Source organism: Oryctolagus cuniculus, chromosome 15 (assembly GCF_051225735.1).
Source record: "Oryctolagus cuniculus isolate XC-2025 breed Fujian yellow rabbit chromosome 15, ASM5122573v1, whole genome shotgun sequence".
NCBI lineage: Eukaryota > Metazoa > Chordata > Mammalia > Lagomorpha > Leporidae > Oryctolagus > Oryctolagus cuniculus.
This window is the reverse complement of record NC_142881.1, coordinates 83318468-83342834: the sequence shown is the minus strand read 5'-3', so window position 1 is coordinate 83342834 and position 24367 is coordinate 83318468. Positions and strand designations below refer to the sequence as shown.

Here is a 24367-nt window from a genome sequence, read left to right as displayed (position 1 = left end):
GAGGGCAGGGGCTTTGACATTGCTGAGGAGAGTCACCACAGAATCCAGAGACTAGCACACGCCTGACACCTTGTAGATGCAGGGATACTTAGGAGAATGCATCACTCAGCATGGAACACATCATGCTGAGTGAAACAAGCCAGTCCCAAAGGGACAAATACCATATGTTCTCCCTGATCGGTGACAACTGACTGAACACCAAAAAGGAAACCTCTTGAAGTGAAATCGACACTATGAGAAACGGTGACTTGATCAGCATAGCCCTGACTGTTAATGAACAACTTAATATATTATCCCTCTTAGTAGTTTTTTTTTTGTCTGTTATACTTAATATGACTGGTTTAATTCTGTAATTAATACACAGTTATTCTTAAGTGTTGAAATTTAACTGAAATGTGATCCCTGTTAAACATAAGAGTGGGAATAAGAGGGAAGAGATGTACAATTTGGGACATGCTCAAGCTGACTTGCCCCAAATGGTAGAGTTAGAAACATACCAGGGGATTCCAATTCAATCCCATCAAGGTGGCATGTACCAATGCCATCTCACTAGTCCAAGTGATCAATTTCTGTTCACAATTGATCATAATGAAAGGACTAAGAGTCAAAGGGAGCACATAAACAAGTCTAGTACCTGCTAATACTAACCGATAGAATAAATAAAGGGGAGAGTGATCCAACATGCGAAGTGAGATACTCAGCAGACTCATAGAATGGTGGATGTCCTAAACAGCACTCTGGCCTCAGAATCAGCCCTAAAGGCATTCGGATCTGGCTGAAAAGCCCATGAGAGTATTTCAGGCATGGAAAGCCAAGACACTCTGGCAAACAACACAAAACAAAACAAAACAAAACAAAACAAAACAAAACAAAACCTAAATGAAAGATCTCTGTGAGTGAGATCCCAGTGGAAAGAACAGGTCTTCAAAGAAGGAGGTACCTTTCTCTGAAGGGAGGAGAGAACCTCCACTTTGACTATGAACTTGTCTAAACAAGATAGGAGTCAGAGAACTCAAGGGGCTTCCATAGCCTTGGAAACTCATGACTGGTGCATAGGGAGATTACTGATGCCATAAACAGGAGTGTCAATTGGTAAAGTCAACAACAGGAGTCACTGTGCACTTACTCCTCATGTAGGATCTCTTTCCTTAATGTGCTGTACATTGAGACTTAATGCTATAACGAGTACTCAAACAGTATATATATTTCACTTTGTGTTTCTATGGGGGTGCAAACTGTTGAAATCTTTACTTAATGTATACTAAACTGATCTTCTGTAAAAAAAAAAAAAAGAAGAAATTATCAATTCCCAACTTGACTCTCACTGGGATTAAACATGACAATAGGTCTGATCTGATTTCATCATCATTTAAAAAATCATCTATTATTTTTCACTTTATGTTTCTGTGTGGGAGCAAACTGTTGAAATCTTTACTTAATGTATGCTAAACTGATCTTCTGTATATAAAGAGAATCGAAAATGAATCTTGATGTGAATGGAAGGGGAGAGGGAGTGGGAAAGGGGAGGGTTGCAGGTGGGAGGGACGTTATGGGGGGGGGAAGCCATTGTAATCCATAAGCCATACTTTGGAAATTTATATTCATTAAATAAAAGTTAAAAAAACTAAAAAAACAAAAAAACAAGAATGCATCAGTGATTTAGTGGAAGAAGCATGGCAGTGGCAGTCTCTTGGTAGTGACCTAAAGGCTGGCACCAGTGTTGTGGACTGAAATGCTTTCTATCATTTGAAGTCAAGCCTCAGCAGCTTCTTGGGAGCATGAGAGTAGGTGCCAGTATCAGTTAGAATAAGCAAGTGCATAGGATCCCCAACAGCACTCTGATCCAAGCAGCTGTTTGAAACAAGTCAGAGGCCACATGGAAGACATGTATTGGAGATTATGGGAAAAATACACCTGACTGGCCTGTGGCAGGCAGGCCCTCGATTTGGGCAGGATTTCCTGGTGCCCATGAGTAGTGTAGGCTATTGATTCTGTTTGGCTATTCGTGTTCTGTTTAGCTGGGTTAGGCCCAGTGGGAAGAGTGAGGAGAGATGAGCCTGAGATGTACGGTTGTCATAGGGGAACTTTCCCAACCTTTAAGGCTTTCACAGGTGCCCTTCTGCCTGAGAGCAGAGTCCTGGGCAAATAAAACAGATTATTTTAGTCTCAACTGTCTAACATCTTCATCTATGTCATGGGTATAAATGTAGAGACAGTGAGCATATGATGATCAGTGTTCTAAGAAACTTGTTCTCAGTTCACGATTGCTGTCCCTGCTGGCTGTGAGGTGGGGAATATTTGGGTGTATTCCTAACCTTGAACCCCATGCTGATGGGCAGGAGGCCTTTTCTACTCTGTTCCTTGAGGCTCTGCACTGAGACATGAGGCACAGGCAATAGTAATATCTTTTACTCTTGACGACACAGGCTCTTGCTCTCCTCCTTTTGAGGTTTCCATGCCTGTGGTTCCTTTTCTGTGGGTGGTGGTGTAAAAGGATTATCTTGGATTAGATCCTGAAACATCTCCCCCAAATGCTGAAATGCTACATCAGGTGTTTCAGTGTCTTCATGTCTCAGCAACAGAATATTGAAAGGTTTGAATTCTGCCTCTAATTTCTGACTATTCTCTGCTTCTAGAAATTTATTTGTGGAGATTTCAGTATAAAATGAATACATGCTCATTAAAATATTTAGAAAATATAGTAAATTAGAGAGACAAAAATAGAATTAGTAACACTACATCCCCAAAGAACTGCTGCTAATATTTTAGCTTTTTACTATCCTACAAATTTATTTTGAACAGCTTTTAAAGGTTTGTGTTTGTTTTACATAGAGTAATCATGGCTGTATACACAATTTTCTATCCCCAGGTATAAAGTTATAATGGTAACACAGCAGCTTTTCCCTGTTATTATAAGCTATTCATAAATATCAATTGTGTGTACACAGTTGCTTTAATCATTTCCTTACTCTTGGACATTTAGGTTGTTTGCAATTATTGAATAATGCTGTGATGAACATCTTTGCGTATAAAACATTTCCCACATCAGGAAATTTTTTTTCTTAGTGTGAATTTCATGGAAATGGAGCCACAGTGTTCATGTTTGTAAATTACCCTTACCAGCAGCTGAAAAGTAACTTGTGCAAATTATAATAAGGTGCCATTTCCACCAGGAACTTGACTGCCACCTACAGGAAAATTGTCTCAATAACTACATCTATAATTCTTGCAAGGAGAGTAGCGCCCCTTGGAGTTGTTCAAAACTCAACCTGTACAACCATAAGTGGCAGACCGATGCAAATATTTATAAGATTCAAAACTCCTTTCCATATTTTCTTTATATATTTGAGAGGCAGAGAGCTCTCATCTGCTGGTTCACTACCAAAATGTCTACAGCAGCTGGGGTTGGGCCAGGGCTGAAGCCAGGGGCTGAGACACAACCCAGGCCTTCCACGTGAGTGCCAGGAATGCAGTTACTTGAACCATCGCCGCTGTCTCTCAAAGTGCACATTAGCAGAAAAATGGAATCAAGAGCCAGAACTGGGAATAAAGCTCAGGTATCCCTATGTGAAATACAGGCATCTTTTCCCCCCCAAAGATTTATTTTATTTGAAAGGAAGAGTTAGAGGAACACACACACACACACAAACACACACACACAAAGAGAGGGAGGGAGGGAGAGAGAAGAGAGAGAGTGAGAGATCTTCCATCTGCTGGTTCACTCCCCAGATGGCTGCAGCTGCCAGAGCTCGATCAGACTGAAGCCAGGAGCTTCTTCCTGGTCTCCCATTGGGTGCAGGGGCCCAAGCACTTTGGCCATCCTCAGCTGCTTTCCCCAGGCCGTTAGCAGGAAGCTGAATCAGAAGTAGAGGAACTGGAGCATGAACTGGTGCCCATATGAGATGCTGGCATCATAGATGGTGGTTTTACCTGGTACCCCATGATGCTGGCCCTGGATGCAGGAATCTTAACTTCCAGGCGAAACACTCTCCCCAGTTCTCTCAATGGTAGTGTATGAGTATGCCATTTTACCATGCTTTAGTATGGAAACTTATTTTAATTGTTCTAATTTTTGAGGGACATGGTCCTTTATTTATTTGGATTACTAATGAGGTTTAAAAATCATGATTTTCAGTTTTCTCTAAGGAACACAAACTCTTTTATCAAAGATAGATTTTTCTTTCTTTTCCAACAAAGAAATGTTAAGAGGAAGCTGATAACTGAGGCTAGGACTGGTGCCCAACTAGACAGAAGGTGTGTGTGGCATATGCCCAAGTCTAGGTCTCTGTGGCTGGGAACACACGGAGTTGGCTCTCAGAGTTTCCAATTCTCCCTTCTAAGAAGGATTCCTCCTGCTCTTCGCTGTCACTCTGGATTTATCCAGGGAGCCCTTGGCTGTCCTGTGAGGGGTGCGGAGCGGGAGTGTGCTCTGCATGAACCCACTGGGCGGCGGCTTTTCGGCTCGCCCAGCTGTGTCCCAGAAGCCTGAGGCATGGCGGTGGCACACCAGCACCAAAGTGAGTTCTGTGCTTAGGAGCTGTTCCCTGAGCGGTGGGCCGCCTGCTGAGCTGGCCGGCCACAGCATGCTCGTGAGGCCTTCCTGAGGCCCTCATCCACACTTCTCTACACACTGTGAGGTCTTCTCAGCTAGAGCCCGTGCTTAGGCCTCATCCATCCAAGAAAAGTGTATGAGCTCCACCGTTTCTAAGCAACAGCTCCAGTCCCTGTGCACAGTGGCCAACAAGGTCAAGTGTCCTGTCCTTGTAGAGCTCTTTGTGGCTGGCAAGGCAGAAAACAGACGAGTGGTCAGATAGATGAGTAAGGCAGCGATGTGCTCCTGAGTGAGGAGGGTGGTGGCTGGGGACACAGGAGGCTCTTTTGAGGAGATGGCAGTTGAGCTGAGACCTGAATGACCTTGTAAGTGAAGAAAGAGGCAGCTCATATCTATTGAGACATTACCAGATGTTTTTTGGAGGTTATAATTTTATTTATTTATTTTTTGACAGGCAGAGTTAGACAGTGAGAGAGAGAGAGAGAAATGTCTTCCTTCCGTTGGTTCATCCTCCAAATGGCCGCTACAGCTGGCATGCTGCACTGATCCGAAGCCAGGAGCCAGGTGCTTCCTCCTGGTCTCCCATGCGGGTTCAGGGCCCAAGCACTTGGGCCATCCTCCACTGCCTTCCTGGGCCACAGCAGAGAGCTGGACTGGAAGAGGAGCAACAGGGACAGAATCCGGTGCCCCAACAGGGACTAGAACCCAGAGTGCCAGCGCCGCAGGCGGAGGATTAGCCTAGTGAGCTGTGGTCTGGCCTGGAGGGTATAATTTGATTAGTGCATGCTTCAAGGTGTAGGATTGCATCCCATGGTCATAGAGATGAAGGTCCTGCAGCTCATAAGCTTCAGAGCCAAATTTGTGGTCTGTGTATATGAACGAAATCCTTGTGCCCTTTGCACCAAACCAGATCTGTATAAAAGGGGGGTGATAGGCCTTGGGGCTGAGCAGCCACAGTCCCTGGGTAGTTTGGGCAGTGATGAGAATGAGGACGAGACCAAGATCAAGAATCATTCCCTTCCCTTCTTTCTCCCACCATTTTTTTTTCCATCTGATGTTCTCTGTGTGTTTTTTTTTTTTTAAAGACTGATTTATTTCTTTGAAAGTCAGAGTTACACACAGAGAGAAAGAGAGGCAGAGAAAGAGAGAGAGAGAGAGAGAAAGAGAGGCCTTCCATTTGCTGGTTCACTCCCCAGTTGGCCGTAATGGCTGGAGCTGCACTGATCCAAAGCCAGGAGCCAGGAGCCTCTTCTAGGTCTCCCACGTGGGTACATGGGCCCAAGGACTTGGGCTATCTTCTACTGCTTTCCCAGGGCATAGCAGAGAGCTGGATCAGAAGTGGAGCAGCTGGGACTTGCACCAGCATCCATATGGGATGCCGGCACTGCAAGGGGCAGCTTTATCCACTATACCACAGTGCTGGCCCCTCTCTGTGTTTATAATTGGAATATTCCTTGATGGGCAAGGATAGCATAGTGAATAGAGAGAAAAAACCTGCTGCCTCAGAAAATCTCACATACATCCTCCTCTACCTCCAGAGAAGCCAGCCTCTAATGAGGAGATGCAAGTATGTGACACATTTCTTTTTATCATTTTTAAAATTCTTTTTATTTTAACTTTATTTTTTTATGTGAGTTGTACTATGTTTATCATCTTGGCTATCAATAGACAAAAGCCTCTGTCCCAGATGAACCCAAATTGAAACAAGTGTGGGCCCTTAGGAAGCCCTCATCAGTTCTAGCTGTGTTGAGTCTTCTGGGAGCTGTTTTAGCTACGGCCTGACTCCAGGCTGTGTTCGGTTAGAATTCTGGATGGGGCCTGCGCTGTGGTGTAGCAAGTAAAGCCGCCGCTTGCAATGCCGGCATCCCATATGGATGCTGGTTCAAGTCCCAGCTGCTCCACTTCTGATCCAGCTCTCTTCTGTGGCCTGGGAAATCAGCAGACGATGACCCAAGTCCTTGGGCCCCTGTACCCACATGGGAGACCCAGAAGAAGCTCCTGGCTTTGGATCAATGCAGCTTGGGCCGTTGTGGCCATTTGGGGAGTGAACCTGTGGATGAAAGACCTCTCTCTCTGTCTCTCTCTGCCTCTGCCTCCCTGTAACTATGCCTTTCAAATAAATAAATAAATCTTAAAAAAAAAAAGGAAAAAAAAACTCTTCTGGAGAGGATCAAGGATGAAGTCATCACCTCAGAGCCTGTTTTTTTGTTTTTTTTTTTTTTCCCTAGTGACCTGTGACATTATTGACATTTTCCAACACTAAATGTATGAAGGAACTAAGCCCCTTTGGACAGGCACTGTGGCCCACACAGGAAACAGACAGCCCTGCGATTTAGTATGTGCAGGCCCAGCAGGATCCAGTAGAAACTTTGACATCTTAATCATGTTCTTACTCAGTCATCCACAGCTAATATATCTTCCTGGCAAAGCAGGTGTCTTCCATAAGGAACACAACGGGGGCAGATTGTTATCGTAAGAGGCTGCCAAAGTCTGCTCTAAATTGTCCCTGAACCACTGATAATAAACCAAATTGCTACAAATAGACATCAGTTTGCAGAAATGTTAGCTGTCCAAGGGATGCCTTTGGCTTGGGGAGCAGAGGCAAATGTGTTACAAGTATCAGGTGTGTAGGAAGAGAACTTGAAGTTAGCTTTTAGGACAGCCATTGGGTCAATTGTGATAGTGAGTTGTGCTGTTCCTTGAGTGTTCCCAAGAGTTTGTCGTCAGCCTCCTCAAATCACAGTTGGTATTTTCAACAGTATGCTCCATTGGACTGGACAGGTTTACTGCTTTGGAATCCTAGGCCATTTGTGAGACTGTTTGAGTTCTCGTGTGAAAAAGACTGATGAGTGAGAAATTTTATCCTGTTTTGCATCAGGGTTGTACAGTGGTGACTGAAGGAATGGAGTGGAATTGGGCCAGAATCATTGCTTTTACTCTGTTTAGTCCAGGGTTCCTTGAGTGTTTGGAGAGCTGGGGCTAGAAAAGAGTAGAACCCTTTCCCAACTGTCTAAATGCAAGACTGTAGTGAGCTAGATGTGGAGCACTGGGCCTCATGGGCAGCAACACACACTCACCTTCCCAGGGGAAGTTTTGGTGGGGACCTTTGAAGGGTCAAGACAGAGAGGAGAAAGTACATACTCTTTTCCCATTGACTGCCTGGGCTTTTGTCTCTTTCCTTTTTAAAGCACAGGCTACTGTTTCAGAGAATTCTTTATTTTATAAAATTTGGAATGTAAACAGAAAGGGAAGAACCAAAGCGTTATTCATAGCCTCACCATCCAAAGATGAGCAATAACACACATTTAAGCCCATTTTCTTTCTGTCTTTCACTCTGCCTGGTTACTTTTACCTAATTATGATTTTTTTTACTCACATTTTATTTCACTGTATGTGTTATTACTGATTCTTTATAAACCACTTTAATGGCTACATAATATTCTAACAGATGGGAATAGTATAAATTACTTAGCAGTTGTTGAATGTTCAGATTTTTTTCAGTGCTTATTTTTATAAATGAGAGTACACTAAATATCTCTGAAAATAACTCTTTCTCTGAATTTAAAATATTTCCTGAGGATGCAGTGCTAAAAGCACAATTACTATGTTAAAGTAGGTAAGTATACCCAATACTCTTTTATGTGTTTTCTTCCCCTCCCCCTCTCCCTCTCCCCCTTTCATCATGCTATAGGTTAGGTCTCTAAACTTACTGATCCTACATAGCTGCAATTTTGTACACTGTTACCTAATGTTCTCAGTATAACGCATGGAGTATGTATGGGTGTGTGTGTAACCAAGTTAGTTTCCTGAAAGTCATACAAATAGACAAACCCAGCCCCATTTTCCTAAATTTTGTGTTCCATTAAATGATCCTCACCACTGTAACCACAATAGCAAGGCTTACTAATGATAAGAAATCTGATTGTTATGTTGGAAGATAACTGCGATATTTTTCAAGTGCATTTGAGATCAAAATATACCTGGAAGGGAGTGGGCATTTAGCTTTACACTTAAGATGCCTGTATCCCACTTCAGAGTTTCTGAGTTCAATTCCTGGGCCCAACTCCGGATTCCAGCTTCCCACCAATGTAGACCTTGGGAGGCTGTGCTGATGGCTCAAGGAATCAGGTTTCTATCAACCACATAGGAAATGTGGATTGAGTCCTGCTCCTGGCATGGCCTGCCCCAGCCCCAGCCCCAGCCATTGTGGGAATTTAGGGAGTGAATCAGAGGTGGGAATTCTCTCCACCTCTGTCTCTAAACTTAAAAGGAAAAGTTGCGTGGGAGCTGAATGTGGGAGTTCCTGCTTGCAGGAACAGGCCTGTTACCCACAGACATCTGGGACCTGATGATCAGAGACAGAGCATGGCTTCAGATGGGACACCAGGTGGGGTGAACAGACCCCATCCATGTGAGTTCTCAGCCTCACAGAAGTTTACATGAAACATCAGTTTAAAGAAAACATAAGTTACCCCTCGTTCCATCCTCAGATAATTACGTGGATCTAAAGCTTGTAAATAAGATGCCAAAGTAGCAATTTTGGCAACCTTAAATTCCAGGACACTAGAACTTAGGGAGGCTGTGCTAGAAAAAGGCAAATAAGTGCTGTATTTATTTATATGGCATTTATATCTCATTAGCGCTCTGCTAACATACTTAGAAGTGTATATATACTCATGTTAGAGACCTTTTATATAAATTATTCATTAATTATGTTGTAATTAAAGTTATATTTTTACGTTTTTTAAATACACCATTGACACACATATATAAGGAGAGAGCACACATGCATGCACGCTCACTGAGCTCATGAGAGAGCTGTCCTTTCCTTTCCCTCCAGGCTCACTTAAGGCTTTCCATTTTCTATTGCATTCTGCTTGTGTCTCGGGACTGTTACAAATGCTCGGTAGCTGAGAGTGCACTAAAGAGGATCTACGTACCTCACTGAGCCTAATCATGGCCTCTACAGTAACAAGAACAATGACAGCTGAATGTCTTGCTTAGGCTGGGTCAGCAGCTGTGCTGAGCATCTCCAAGGATTCTCCGATTTTATCAGCACAGCAACTCCAGGGTTTGGTGTCGTACCCATTTTATAGGCAGACTGACTGAGATCTTGAGGGCTTAAATGACTTACCCAAGCTCATTCATCTAATTGTCAGTGCTCAGGGGTGGGTGTGGCCCAAGGCTGAGGCATGCAGAAAGGAATCACTTGTTTCACATTAAGCCTAGAAACGAAATACTCCATCTGCATGGTTTTCAAAACATTTCTGTGTTCCAGTGAATAGATCTTCTGCTTCCATTTCCATGAACTTTTGAAGTACCCATGTGTGACGTTCTTGTATTTTTTTTAAGATTTAGTTATTTATTTATTTGACAGGTAGAGTTATAGACAGTGAGAGAGATAGAAAGGTCTTCCATCCATTGGTTCACTCCCCAAATGGCCACTACAGCCAGTGCTATGAGGAGCCAGGAGCTTCTTCCTGGTCTCCCATGCAGGTGAAGGTGGCCAAGCACTTGGGCCATCCTCCACTGCCCTCCCAGGCCACAGCAGAGAGCTGGACTGGAAGAAGAGCAACCAGGACTAGTACCCAGTGCCCATATGGGATGCTGGTGCCACAGGTGGAGGATTAACCAAGTGAGCCACAGCACCCAGCCCGCATTCTAGTATTTTAAAAGTGAAAAGATAGAGTAGGATGTAAGTTTAAGATTTTTTTTTTTTTTACAGGCAGAGTGGACAGTGAGAGAGAGAGACAGAGAGAAAGGTCTTCCTTTGCTGTTGGTTCACCCTCCAATGGCCGCCGCGGGTGGTGCGCTGCAGCCGGCACACCGTGCTGATCCGAAGGCAGGAGCCAGGTGCTTCTCCTGGTCTCCCATGGGGTGCAGGGCCCAAGCACTTGGGCCATCCTGCACTGCACTCCCTGGCCACAGCAGAGAGCTGGCCTGGAAGAGGGGCAACCAGGACAGAATCTGGTGCCCCGACCGGGACTAGAACCCAGTGTGCCAGCGCTGGAAGGCGGAGGATTAGCCTATTGAGCTGCAGCGCCGTAGGATGCTCTTTAGTTGTAGTGAGAGTGGACTGTCATAGCTAGTGACCAGTTGTGTTCTCTGCAAATACTAACAGATGCACCATAATGAGTTGGAGAGGTCCCTTCAGCACCAGAGTTTGGGTCACATCCAGTGCAGGGAAGCTCTGGACAGAGGCTCTGAGCCTGGTTTCTGTGTGGCTGAGGAAAGGGCCATGGAAGAGGCTGCCACCTTGAATGGCCAGCCTTACCCCTGGCATTCCAGGACACAGACCCAGAGCCTGTACTTTCAAATGTTGCACAGCTCATTTTTTAAATAAAGTTTTTATTTAATAAGTATAAATTTCATAGATACAGCTTTTTGGATTATAGCGGTTCTCCCCCCAATACCCGCCCCCATACTTCCACTCGCGTACCACCTCCTACTCCCTGTCCCATCCCATTTTTCACTAAGATTCATTTTTAATTATCTTTATATACAGAAGACCAACTCTAAGTAAAGATTTCAACAGCTTGCACTCACACAGACACACAAAGTATAAAGTACTGTTTGAAGACTAGTTTTACCATTAATTCTCAGTACAACTCATTAAGGACAGAGGTCCTACATGGGGAGCAGGGGCACAGTGACTCTGGCACAGTTCATTTTTTAAAACTGAATTTTGAGGCTTTAGATTTCATAAGGCTGACATTTTTGGCCTGGAAAGCCAATACTTTCCAATGCATTCTTGTTGAGGAATGTGGATGTTTTGTTCAAATCCTAAGCAAAAGTCAATTACAGAGTAAAAGGGAAGGTAAAATATATACAGTTATAAGCCAGAACGTAATGACAGTCATATCACGTGATGGCAGACCTGTAACACTGCTAAGGCTGCATGTTGAGGACATTCTCTAGCCTCAAGAACCTACATTTTGTATAAAAGTAAGCTGAGGGACCTGGTGCTGTGGCGTAGTAGGCTTAGCCTCCACCTGTGGTGCTGGCATCCCATATGGGTGCGTTTTTGTCCTGGCTGCTCCTCTTTCAATCCAACTCTCTGCTGATGGCCTGGGAAAGCAATGGAAATGGCCCAGGGGCATGAGCCCCTACACCCCCATGGAAGACCCTGAAGAAGCTCCTGGCTTCAGATCAGCTCAGCTCCGGCCATTGCAGCCATTTGGGGAGTGAACCAGCAGATGGAAGATCTTTTCTCTGTCTCTCCCTTTCTAACTCTACCTCTCAAATAAATTTAAAACATTTTTTTTAAAAAAATGGGAAGCTGAAAATAACTTATGCATCTTAAAAAATTCAGAGAACAGTAGAGTGAATCAAATGGGAGGAGCAGTAGATGTCAGAGGAAATGAAGGTGATAGAAAATAAAGAGGAACTGTTCACAGCACAGCCTGTGGAGGGATGGAGTCTGTGTTGCACTGGGGTTTTGCACTTGCATTATTGGGCTACTGGTGCTCCAGCTCTGCTAAAAGCTCAGGTGCAGGCCCTGAGGGGCACAAAAGATTTGCTCTGGTCAGAGTTTGGTTGCCGTGGTAACAGTACTCTGTGATGGTGGTGGGGCTTTAAGCCGTGACTGGGTCAGAAGGGCTCTGTCCTCCTGAAGGGGCTGATCCCAGTATCACAGGAGTGGCTCAGTCCTTGAAAGAGTGCATTCTTGGCAAAAGAGTGACTTTGCCTGACTCTTCCTCACAGGCCCTCCACCCTGTGTAACACCCCGCCAGAGATGGCCCTTCACTGGGAATTCCAGCCTACAGAACCCAAATGAGTGCCTGTTGTTGATAAACTGCCCAGTCTGTGGTGGTCTGTTACAGCCGCAGAACATGGGCTGGGACATGGGCTTCTGCCAGTGTCTGATCCTGCTATCTGTTGAGCTTGGTAGCAGTCCTAACAGTAATTGCTGTGTTTCCTGAGCACTTACTCCATGCTCGTGGCCTTGCTGCATTAGCTTATTAATCTTTACAGCTTCCTACAAGGTAGAGACGTTTTCTACACTTCCAACGCTAGGGAATGAGCCCTAGTTTAGAGGTTTCATTTATCCAGTGGTGACTTCCTGAGTGTTTACTTTGTGCTAGGCAGCCTTCTCAGTGAAGGTGCAGTGCTGAACAAAACGTGCCTGTATGGATTTCCATCCTAGTAGCAACTGCCCGAAGTTACCAGAGGGGAGTTGTGAAGCTGGCTCACGTCATTAGTCACTTCCAATCTGCTTTCCTTTTTCAGCACCACACCCTGACCACATGGCTGCTGACCACTGCACCTGCTTCACAGGGGACTGGCACCTCAGTGTGGAGATGAGCAATGGCGAACACACAGAAGGGCCTGGTGAGTGCCAGCCAGTGTGGCTCACATTCACTTTGTTCTCACATGGCCCTGACCTCTTTCAGCTCTCATACACATGTCCCGAGCAGAAGGTCCAGTGCCTTTGTGTGCTCAAGGATTTAACTTTACCCAGAAGGAAGTCTTGCCTGTGTCCTTGGCTTCCGGGAGGTTATCTCTGTGTCCTTGGAGTGTGACCCGTGACAGGATGGTCTCTGTCCACATAGGAGCACTGGGTCCTGCTACAGAGTCTACAATACAATTTGGGGATGGGGCTAGCCGTGTGAGCCAGTGTTTCAGTGGGCACTGGCCATGCTAGAAAGAACAGTGATGTGAATGGCGGCTGTCTATCACATAGTGTCCGGTGACCCCAGAGGCACTGAAGACTTAGATCGAGCACATAGACAGTCAGTCATGCCTGTGGGTGGAGACCCGGTGAAATCCCTGAACACCAGAGCTCGAGTGAGCTTCCCTGGTTGACAGTACTCTGCGTCGTCACACACGATCGCCAGGAGAGTGACAGTGTCCTGGCTCCACAGGGGATGGACAACAGGAAGCTGTGTCCTGGGTGCTTCATCCATTGGCTGAGCCAGTCTGTCCTTTCCCTGCATTAAACCCTAACTGTGAGTCTTTCTGTGAGTCCTTCTGATTCATTATCAAAACTGAGTGGTTTGAGGGAACGCTCGAGCTTGCAGTAGGGGTCAGAATGGAGGGCCATCTTGTGGAATGTTCCCTCAAACTTTGCACCGAACTTCAAACCTCGGGCAGTACACTTCCCAGGTCTATTTTGGGGATATGTTAGATTGAGAAAAAGTGAAACCAGTCTGCATAATAGCAGAATGCCCCAGCTTCATGTTGGAATCATTGCTCCAGCAGTGGCCAAGGCAGCCTGTGCCCTGAGAACAGCAATAGCAGGGCAGGGACAAGTTCTGAAACCAGGACCCAGGGCTTGGGGCTCAGCCTCCATCAAGGGTGAACATGCACGTTAGGGTGTGCAGCTCACACCTCGGGTGATAGCTACTTCTTCCACGGCCTCAGAACGTTTTCCCTCCTTTATGTGATTACTTATTTACATCCTCTGTCATCCTAAAGGGATTGGAAGTAACTTGAATAGATATGTATGTGCTCCAGTGAACTCACTTTCCAAAAAAAAAGGGGGGGGGGAGGGAAGTGGCAGAGGAAGAGGGAGGGAAGCAAATGGGAAAGGAGCAAGAAGAAGGAGTTGGGTTGAGATTCACATCCAAAGTGCGCACCATAAACATTGCTTGCATCTATTCATTACGTTGTTTAAAGCCTCCATGTCCTTATTTATGTGCGTGTTTGTTTATTTACTTCCTTATTTATTTATTTCTGGCCTACTTACTCTGTCTCTGACATTTCATTGCACTAAGAGCCTTCTACTGTAATAGTTGCTTGTCAGTGTTCTCCTGCATTCCTAATGGTTTTGCCTTATGCTACGATGCTGTGTGATTCATTTCCAGTGGTTCATGATTGTTAGTTCTTCATTATGGGCTACACTTTCTAGCTATGCAAAGTAAACCATTTCTCTACTTAATGCATTTTGCTGTGGATTCTATCTTGATACTAAAATGGGTACTCCTAAGCTATTATCTATGAACAGCCACTATACCCTTGAGTAACTTTTTAATGGCAAGGTTTCAGTGTCATTTGGTTTTGTTTGTTTCTGATAAAAGCAGTATATATTTGTATTTGTTTTCAATGCAGTCCCGGAAATCTTGAGCTTGACAGAAGAGTTTAAAGTGATTGTGTGTTATCAGAGTTGATGTTTGGTATTTCTCATTCCCACACTAACAGGTCTATCTTGAAGTTCCGGATTTCCTTCATCCATCTCCCCAAGTCTCCACCGTCTCCCTCTAATTAACATTCACCTCTTCTTCCTTACCTCCATAAATTGTATCACCAGACACCCAAATTATTGCACATTTATGAGTAAAGCAGGGGTCTGTGTTTCCAACGAGCTTCTCAAGGGGGCACTCATGGTGGCTTGGGTGCAGATGGGAGAAGCATTATAGGTCAGCTACACTGTTGGTATATGGGGACGGAGCAGGTTGGCAGATTGGGGACCCCCATCACCACCAAAATGATATAAAGAGCTTTGCTTGGGACACAGAGTTTCCTCCATGTGGCTGTTCCAATGCATTTTGTTTCACTATTGCCCTTCTAGTTGTCTACTAGGGAGCTCTGAGTTGCTCTGTTCTGTTCATCTTCTCTTTCCAAGGTCAGCACACTTGTCTGGGACATGTCCACTGTCACATTGATTTTTAGAACGTGCTTTACTTCATTGGTGTTAGGCTGAGGTCAAAGGCCTCTGCTTCTAGAAGCTGTGGTTCATTTTGGTGGGGTGTTGGGAGAGAATTATTATCTCCGTAGCTGTGTGAGACCCAGGTTTTAAATCAGTTGCTTTCGAGATGCCCTGGCCTACTCAGGCTTATGTGTTTTTTTGTTTGTTTAATCTTCAGCTTAGAGCTTCCCCTGGGTTATCTTAGAACAAATTTTGTTTATCCCTGTTGTTTTGGGCAGTTTATTATCACTCTTACTATTTTGACTTCTGTTTCAATCCAGTTTTATCTCATTTCCATATTCTTGACAATTCAAAAATAATTTTTGGTCCATTGAAAACAATTTATTTCCAAGGCTGCTTCTGGTTTCATTACACTAATGAATCTCTTGGGAAAAAGGTAAACTTATGTTTCTCTTTATGGATGCTTGGAATTTCTTTGATATCAGTCTATTTCTTTCTTATCAGATTGTATTTTTTGATTCTACTGATGACATAAAAGAGATAGTTTAATTCTGTTTTCCCCCATAGAGTATGATTTTAGAGAGTTGCTTTATCTCTTTTTCTCTTAATGATTCACAAAGTCTGCAGGGGCCTCTGTATCCCTCCCTGCCCCCTCTAGTTTTTTCCTTTGCTATTTACTCATTCTTCACTGCAGAGCCATTTATCCAGGCACAGAAAACTTTCAATTCACTTCTGACCAGGTACAAGTTATAAAAAGAACACCCCTTGCCAAGAAAGGTTGCACATTGAATTTCCTGAATCAGTCACTTTCATTGGCATTTTATTCATCTTGTGCTGCCAGAGGCCACCAAGTGCCTTTTCAAAGTATTCCAGGAGTGGTGGTCTTCAAATGGTAGCTCTTGAGTCTACAGGAAATGGAAATATAACTACTAAATCATTTTTCTGTACTATTGACAAATGAATAAATGATGTAAGTAATGGGCAAAATGTAATTTTGCTCCTGAGTTGTCTCTTTCTCATGCTGTTTATGGGATGAATTGGAAGAGGGTCAATTCTACAAGGTCATGGGGTTTCGTTAAACATATTACTAGGGAGGGTTATAAAGTGAAGATCAGCAAGGCAGAATTCTGGGTTCCTGATCTCCAGGCATCCTTCTGGGATACCCCTGCACCAGAGCCTTTGGGATTTGTTTTGTCTGTGCTCTGTAGGAGGGTCTTCAGCAGAGTCACCACCTCCCTTGCTAACCCTTTTAATCTATGCTGCCTTGGTGGTGACAGAAGAGGTCAGATGCAGTTTGTTTAGGGAGGTGTTGGAATATGTATCAGGAGATGCTGGGAGGCTCTGAGAAACTGTAGATCTTCTACTACTAGCAGGGGGCCAGAGCTCCCCATGGATGACTGGGCTCAGGCCAGTCACCTACCACTGGGTGTTGGAGTAGTCCTTGGTCTTGGTCTCAACCACAATGCAAAGCACTTTCCAGAGAAATATCTAGGGATCATTTTTCTGATGACCCCACCCAATTTTCCACAGATTATGATTCATAAGGATGTCTAAAATTTGGTCAGTAAAAAGAATGTCTTTAATTTCCCATTCAATCTTAGCCTATGAATCTGTGGGATTTTTTAAGTTTATTTTTATTTATTTGAAAGGCAGAATGACAGAGAGTTGGAGAGAGAGAGAGAAAAGTTTGGTTGATTGATTTATTTCATCTGCTAATTTTCTCTCCAAACTGCCTGCAACAGCCAGGGCTGGGCCCGGCTGGGGCTGTGAACTAGGAGCTCCATCTGGGTTTCCCATGTGGATGTTACAGGCACAAGTATGTGAGTCATCATCTGTTGCCTCCGGAGTGTTCTTGAGCAGGAAGATGGATTGGAGGTAGAGGCAAGACTTGACCTCAGGCATTCTGATGCAGGATGTGTGTCCTAGGCAGCAGCCTACCCTCTATCACAACACTCATCCCAGAAATCTGTGATTCTAATGCAATCTGTTTTTAAAGTTGTCACATACGTATTTATCTTTTTAATATTTTACTTTGAAATAATTTCATATTTCTGGAAAAGTTGCAAAGATAACAGAATTCCTGTTTAGCTGTGAAAGAAGAAGGACCTCATCTAATATGTCCATATCCATATGTCCATATCCTAACCTCTAGAACCTGTCACTGTGTCACTTTAAAAGGCAAAAGGGACTTTGTAGCTGTGATTGACTTACGGTTCTAGAGAAGGGGATGCTACTCTGGTTGAACTTGATGACCCACAGTAAGCACAGGGGTCCTGATAAGGGAAAGGGGAGGCTGGGGAGTGCAGGAGGGATTTGGAGATGCTGTGCTGCTGTCTTTGAAGAGGGGACAGGGATATGAGCCAAGCTGGAAGCTGGAGAGGCAAGGAAACAACTTGCTGAATAGGCCGAGAGTTTTACTCTGGGAACAGGAGAGTGTTCTGGACACAGATGGCGGGTGGTGATCATTGCACAGTAATGTACACGTGCTGAATGCCACTGGTAAATTTTTTGTTATGCACATTTCACCAGTTCTCTAAAAAGGAAAGGAAGGGGCTTGCGCTGTGGGGTGTAGTGAGGAAAGCCACTGCCTGCAGTGCCAGCATCCCATATGGGTGCCGGTTCGAGTCCTGGCTGCTCCACTTCCAATCCAGCTCTCTGCTGTGGCCTGGGAAAGCAGTGGAAGATGGCCCAAGTCCTTGGGCTCCTGCACCCACGTGGGAAACCAGGAAGAAGGTCTGGCTCCTGGCTTTGGATCAGCCCAGTTTTTTCTGTTTTGGCCATTTGGGGAGTGAGCCAGCTAATGGGAGACTGACTCTCTCTCTCTCTCTCTCTCTCTCTCTCTCTCTCTGTGTGTGTGTGTGTGTGTGTGTCTTTGTGCCTCTGCCTTTATGTATCTCTGCCTTTCAAATAAATTAATATGTCTTTAAAAAACATGGGTGGGGGAAACAGATTCTGCCCTAGAGCCTCCAGAGGGAAGATCTTGATTTTAGCCTAGTGATGCTTCTGCCCTGTAGAATGATAATGTGCTTGTGCTGTTAGGTCAGAAAGTTGTGGTCCTTTGTTATAGCACCAATAGCAAACCAGGCCAGTTCCCTTCACTTAGTTTTCCTTAGTGTTAAATCTTTTGTAAACATGCTCTGTGTATTAAAACTAGGAAATTAACATTGGAACGGTTTTGTTAACTAAACTTCAGGTTTCAGGTTTCCCCCAGGTTTTCCACTGGTGTTCTTTACCTGGTCCCCTCATCCAATCCAGGATGCCACCTTGCATTTAGCTTCCATTTACTTTCATTAGTCTGGTCTAAACTGTAACAGTTTCTCCATCTTTTGGTTTTATGAGCTTGGAACTTTTGAAGAGTCCTGGTCTGATGCTTGTGGCATATAATTAATTTAGGTTTATTTTCCTCACGATTAGAGTGAAGTGTGGGTTTGGATGAGAAAACCACAGAAGTGACGTGCTCTTCTCATCATATCACACTAGAGGGTGTCATGTGATATCAATACATTCTATTATCAGTGGTGACAGTGGCTGAGAGTGATGGCACATTTCTCCACTGTGAAGTTCCTGTTCTGCATTTCCAGACTTCCCTCTATAAAGTTGCTGCAGTTTTATTTCACAGTCTCTATTGGTAAAGGTATACGAGATCTTTCAGAGTCACCCGAATTGGGTGTGAATGCCAGATGAGCCACTTCCCAGTTTTACAAAGTTTGAAAATCAATCTCATATCCACGAGCCTCATGCCTTTCTCTGTAAAACTGGAAGAGTGAAAGCTATGGCTGTCGTGAGGATGACATGAGATGGCACAGCTAGTTACTGAGGAAATACTCCTTCATCCTCCACAACTTCGCCAGAGTCAGGTTGAGGGGAAAGGGTGGCAGTGGTGGGTATCAGTGATGGACAAGTGATGATAAGGACTGTGCCTGCTGAGAGCTCACCATGTGACAGGAAGGGTGGCCATGTGCATATCACAGCCTGGGCCTGCAGAGCACCGTGAGAGTGCACAGTGTGAGCCTCTTCCCTGGATGTCAGGAAGGTCGCTGGGCACGGTGCTCGGGAGGTACGCAGAGCTCTCTGCTCTTGGGTGCACAGAAGTGTGCTCTCCTTGCTGCACCCTGGAGCACGTCCTAGTCTCCCACACTGGATCACAAGAAGGTGTTTTTCATTTTGAGCCCCATGGATTCAGCAGAGCCTTTGAAATGCCAGTGTAGGTGATGATGGGCCTAGCGGGAGCTGTGTCTGCAGTGGTTTCCTTGCGTTTCTTGTCTGGCGTGTGTCACTAGCCCAGCGTTGGGCATACATGCTGCATGGAAACCTCACGTTTGTGCATGGGGTCCTTCAGCACATGCTAATTGCCTGGGATGAAATCTATCTTGAAAACTTACATGCATTCAGCCTGTTAAACTTTGCACAAGCATTTCAGAAGGGTATACTGCCTACGTGCATTTCTGATCCCTTCACTTTTTTTTTTTTTTTGAAAGGCAGAGTTAGTGAGAGAGAGAGACAGAGAGAAAGGTCTTGCTTTCCATTGGTTCACCCCCCCAAATGGCTGCTATGGCCGGCGCGCTGTGCCAATCTGAAGCCAGGAGCCAGGTGCTTCCTCCTGGTGTCCCATGCGAGTGCAGGGCCCAAGCACTTGGGCCATCCTCCACTGCCCTCCCAGGCCACAGCAGAGAGCTGGACTGGAAGAGGAGCAACCAGGACAGAATCCGGTGCCCCAACTGGGACTAGAACCTGGAGTGCTGGCACCCAGGTAGAGGATTAGCCAAGTGAGCCACAGAGCCAGCCTCCCTTCACTTCTAAAGGAGAGATGAAACTTCCCGAGCCTTGTTGCATTCACAGGCAGTCATTGAAAGAAAACTTGTATATTTAAAAAGTGAAAAGTAAATGAACTCCTGCATACCCATTTCTGAAGTCCAGCAATCACAAGATTTGGGCACCTCTGCTTACTGTGTCCTCCCTTCTGGTTAAGAGTTTTCTGGCTGATATATTTAAGTAAATGCCAGGTATCCTGTCACTTTATACCTATTTTCTTTGGTGTGTATCTTTAAAAATATACAGCTTTTTGGCCGGTTCCATGGCTCAATAGACTAATCCTCTGCCTGCAGCACTGGCACCCTGGGTTCTAGTCCTGGTCGGGGCGCCAGATTCTGTCCCAGTTGCTCCTCTTCCAGTCCGGCTTGGGAGACCAGGAGGAAGCACCTGGCTCCTGGCTTTGGATCAGTTTGGTGCACTGGCCGCAGCGGCCATTGGGGGGTGAACCAACAGAAAAAAGGAAGACCTTTCTCTCTGTCTCTCTCTCTCTCTCACTGTCCATTCTGCCTATCAAAAAAAAAATTATACAGCTTTTCAAACAGAATGACAAGTGGATATCAAGCCTACTAAAAACCAATAGTGAACAGGATGGGTGTTCGCTGTAGTGGTTAAACTGTTCTTTAGAATGCCCACATCTCAGACAGCCTAGGTTTGAGTCCAGGCTCTGCTCTCCATAGCAGCTACCTGTTAATGCACATCTGAGAGGGCAGCAGGTGATGGCTCAAGTACTTGAGTCCCTGCTACCCACATGGGAGACCTGAGTGGACTTCTAGGCTCCTAGCTTTGACCTGGCTCAGCAGCTCAGCTGTTGCAGGAGTTTGGGGAGTGAAGCAGCAGGTGAGAGATCTCTGTCTCTGCTTTTCAAATAGGAAATCGAGTTAACAAAGCAACAGTAACTTGTTGTTCTCTACTAAGAATGAAGGGTTTGGGAAGGCCCAGTGATTGCCGTTTAAGAATAGGCCCGAGGTTGGCTTCCAGTAGGGATTTGAATTGTAACTTTATCACTTATCTCTTCCCATGGAAAATCACTCTTCAAATCCTGAAGATGTCTCAGTATCCCCTGCACTCATCACAGCTTTGGCAAGAGGAGGTATTCTAGCCAGCAATTGTGAGGCAAACTCAGGCAGTTTGGGGAGGTATGTTCTTAGTCCACAAGGAAGATAGGTTCCAGATTGTGAGAGGCCATTCTATAATCTGAATCACAGGAGACTCTGAGGAGGACAAGGTGCTGGTCTCACAACTCCAGTCTACTGTTCTTCAGGGACTGACCCATCAAGTCATTGATCTAAACAAGCACAGTGCAATTGAGCAATACAAGGTTAGGCTGATTACATCACAGTGAACAGAAACCAGCTAGTAACATTGCTTTCTGAAATTCCGTGTGTGTTCCAGATATGATGCTAGTGAAATAAAATGGCCAACAAAATTTTTGGTGGGCTGCATAGTATCACTAGTTTTTGACCTCTGTATAAAGTTTGGAACAGCTTAAACTATGCTCCTCTCTTCTTATCCAGACAATTGGACAGACAAATGGAGTCCTTAAACAGGTTGTGGGGTCTACTCAATGATACAGTGAGGAGAGTTGTTGCCTGCCCGGGTACCTCAACCTGCACAATCTGCCTCTTCACGTTTCACTGTTGGTTTTGTGATTCTGTGATACCTTGTGATCCATGGCTCAAAAGAGGCTGGGGAACCACTGATCTGGTGGGTGATCACTGGGCATCTAGGAGGAGAGGGCCGTGCTAGGCAGGTCTTCAGTTGTCTCCTCTGTGGAACAGCTGAGGGATGAGGACAGAGGTCCCTTTCCTTTTCTGTGAATCTGGGTAGTCCCGACGTGTGGTAGTGCTGTGACCATCTGAGCAGTGTCCTACTGCATAGCTTCATCACCAGAGGAACAAATGGCTATGTTCCTGACTTGAAGTTTATGTACCAAGAATCCCAGCTCATCTCTCAACAGCAGGTGAGTATATGATTGGATGTTGCCCAGCTGTGGGCTTCTCATCAGAGCAGGACAGCTAAATGAGTCTACCAGACAATGCCAAGAGTGCTGGCTGTCTGGGGCAAACAGGGAAATCACGGCTTTTCTACACATACACTGATAGTTTCTTTCCTGTACCTTAACAAAGCAACTCAACACAATTAGTGCAAACTACCAAAGGCTCTTGGTTATATGTAGCTAACAGATTCCATTTAAGGAGCAGGTAGCTAATGATGTGAAGCACAGACTGTAAGCCAGAAATCCCGAGGAGCTGCACTGCACATTTGCCTGGTGGGGGAGTGAGTGCACCTGGAAAGGCATCAGTGGACTAGAGCTGTGGTGTCCTCCCCAGTGTTACACAGAGATGCCCTGGAACTAGGAGGACCAGAACTTTGTCCCTTTCGTGTTCTCAGCCGTTCTTCTCTTCTTTTTTTTTTTTTCATTGTCACTTCCTTTTGTAACTCCCTGACTGGTATGGTCCCAGCCCCATTGTCTTTGGAGCCCACCACAGCTGTGAGCCAAGAACACTTGCAGCAATATCCTGAGTGATTCCTTAGTGATAAGTTAGGGATTCCTCGGCCGGCGCCGTGGCTCACTAGGCTAATCCTCTGCCTTGCGGCACCGGCACACTGGGTTCTAGTCCCAGTCGAGGTGCCGGATTCTGTCCCAGTTGCCCCTCTTCCAGGCCAGCTCTCTGCTTTGGCCAGGGAGTGCAGTGGAGGATGGCCCAAGTGCTTGGGCCCTGCACCCCATGGGAGACCAGGATAAGTGCCTGGCTCCTGCCATCGGATCAGCGTGGTGCGCTGGCCGCAGTGCACCGGCCGCGGTGGCCACTGGAGGGTGAACCAATGGCAAAGGAAGACCTTTCTCTCTGTCTGTCTCTCTCACTGTCCACTCTGCCTGTCAAAAAAAAAAAAAAAGTTAGTGATTCCTTTGGGTGCCTCATTCCTCAACTGCCCATTTGCTGCTGTCTCTTTAACTCTGTTGTGCGTATAGCTTGCTCGTAGAATGTTTATTGCCCAGAGAAAAATCTGTGCAAAAATTCCCTCAGCAACCTTTCAGTCTGTGGGTAGCCAGTCATTCCCTCCATGGAAGAGGTGTGCCATGCTTGCTTGTCTGTTGAAAGAAGGCCTGATGTGAAATAAGAATTCAGTGTGCAAAATAGAGGACACCAGGCAGGCCTTTCTCTGAGCAATGCCTTCAGACCTTTTTCCATTTTGCTAACATGTGTAACCTATTGAGATTTCCACTTTGTCAATTTTTGTACGTTACAGTCTTTGGGGAAATCATTGTTTCCTTTGAGTTTTTCCATAGCATAATTTTATAAGCATACAGGGCATTCCCTTATAATTTAAAATAATATCTATATATAACTGGCTCTATCTCCCTTCTTTGTAATTTTGTTGACTGATGACTTTTTTTTTATCTTTTATTTAATGAATATAAATTTCCAAAGTACGACTCATGGGTTACAATGGCTTCCCCCCCCATACCGTCCCTCCCACCCACAACCCTCCCCTTTCCCACTCCCTCTCCCCTTCCATTCACATCAAGATTCATTTTCGATTATCTTAATATACAGAAGATCAGCTTAGTATACCTTAAGTAAGGATTTCAACAGTTTGCTCCCACACAGAAACATAAAGTGAAAAATAATAGATGATTTTTTTTAAATGATGATGAAATCAGATCAGACCTATTGTCATGTTTAATCCCAGTGAGAGTCAAGTTGGGAATTGATAATTTCTTTCTTTCTTTTTTTTTTTCTTTTTTTTTACAGAAGATCAGTTTAGTGTACATTAAGTAAGGATTTCAATCGTTTGCACCCACATAGAAACACAAAGTGAATATACTGTTTGAGTACTCGTTATAGCATTAAGCCTCAGTGTACAGCACGTTAAGGACAGAGATCCTACATGAGGAGTAAGTGCACAGTGACTCCTGTTGTTGACTTTACAAATTGGCACTCCTGTTTATGGCATCAGTAATCTCCCTATGCACCAGTTATGAGTTTCCAAGGCTATGGAAGCCCCTTGAGTTCTCCGACTCTTATCTTGTTTAGACACGGTCATAGTCAAAGTGGAGGTTCTCTCCTCCCTTCAGAGAAAGGCACCTCCCTCTTTGAAGACCTGTTCTTTCCACTGGGATCTCACTCACAAAGATCTTTTTGCCAGAGTGTCTTGGATTTCCATGCCTGAAATACTCTCATGGGCTTTTCAGCCAGATCCGAGTGCCTTTAGGGCTGATTCTGAGGCCAGAGTGCTATTTAGGACATCCGCCATTCTATGAGTCTGCTGAGTATCTCACTTCCCATGTTGGATCACTCTCCCCTTTATTTATTCTATCGGTTGGTGTTAGCAGATACTAGACTTGTTTATGTGCTCCCTTTGACTCTTAGTCCTTTCATTATGATCAATTGTGAACTGAAATTGATCAC

The 24367-nt window shown here is 45.0% G+C and overlaps 1 long non-coding RNA gene across 7 annotated transcripts in view; it reads left to right on the top strand.

Annotated features, from left to right (window-relative positions):
* LOC149122128 (uncharacterized) overlaps nt 1–24367 on the top strand; it is a 153798-nt gene that overhangs the window by 42714 nt on the left and 86717 nt on the right. For 6 of the 7 annotated variants that reach the window (XR_016221159.1, XR_016221158.1, XR_016221149.1 and 3 more), the window contains exon 4: nt 12782–12883. The exons of the other annotated variant lie outside the window; for it this stretch is intronic. This is a non-coding gene — a long non-coding RNA (uncharacterized LOC149122128). The remainder of the gene's footprint in view (nt 1–12781; nt 12884–24367) is intronic. 7 annotated transcript variants of the gene reach the window in all.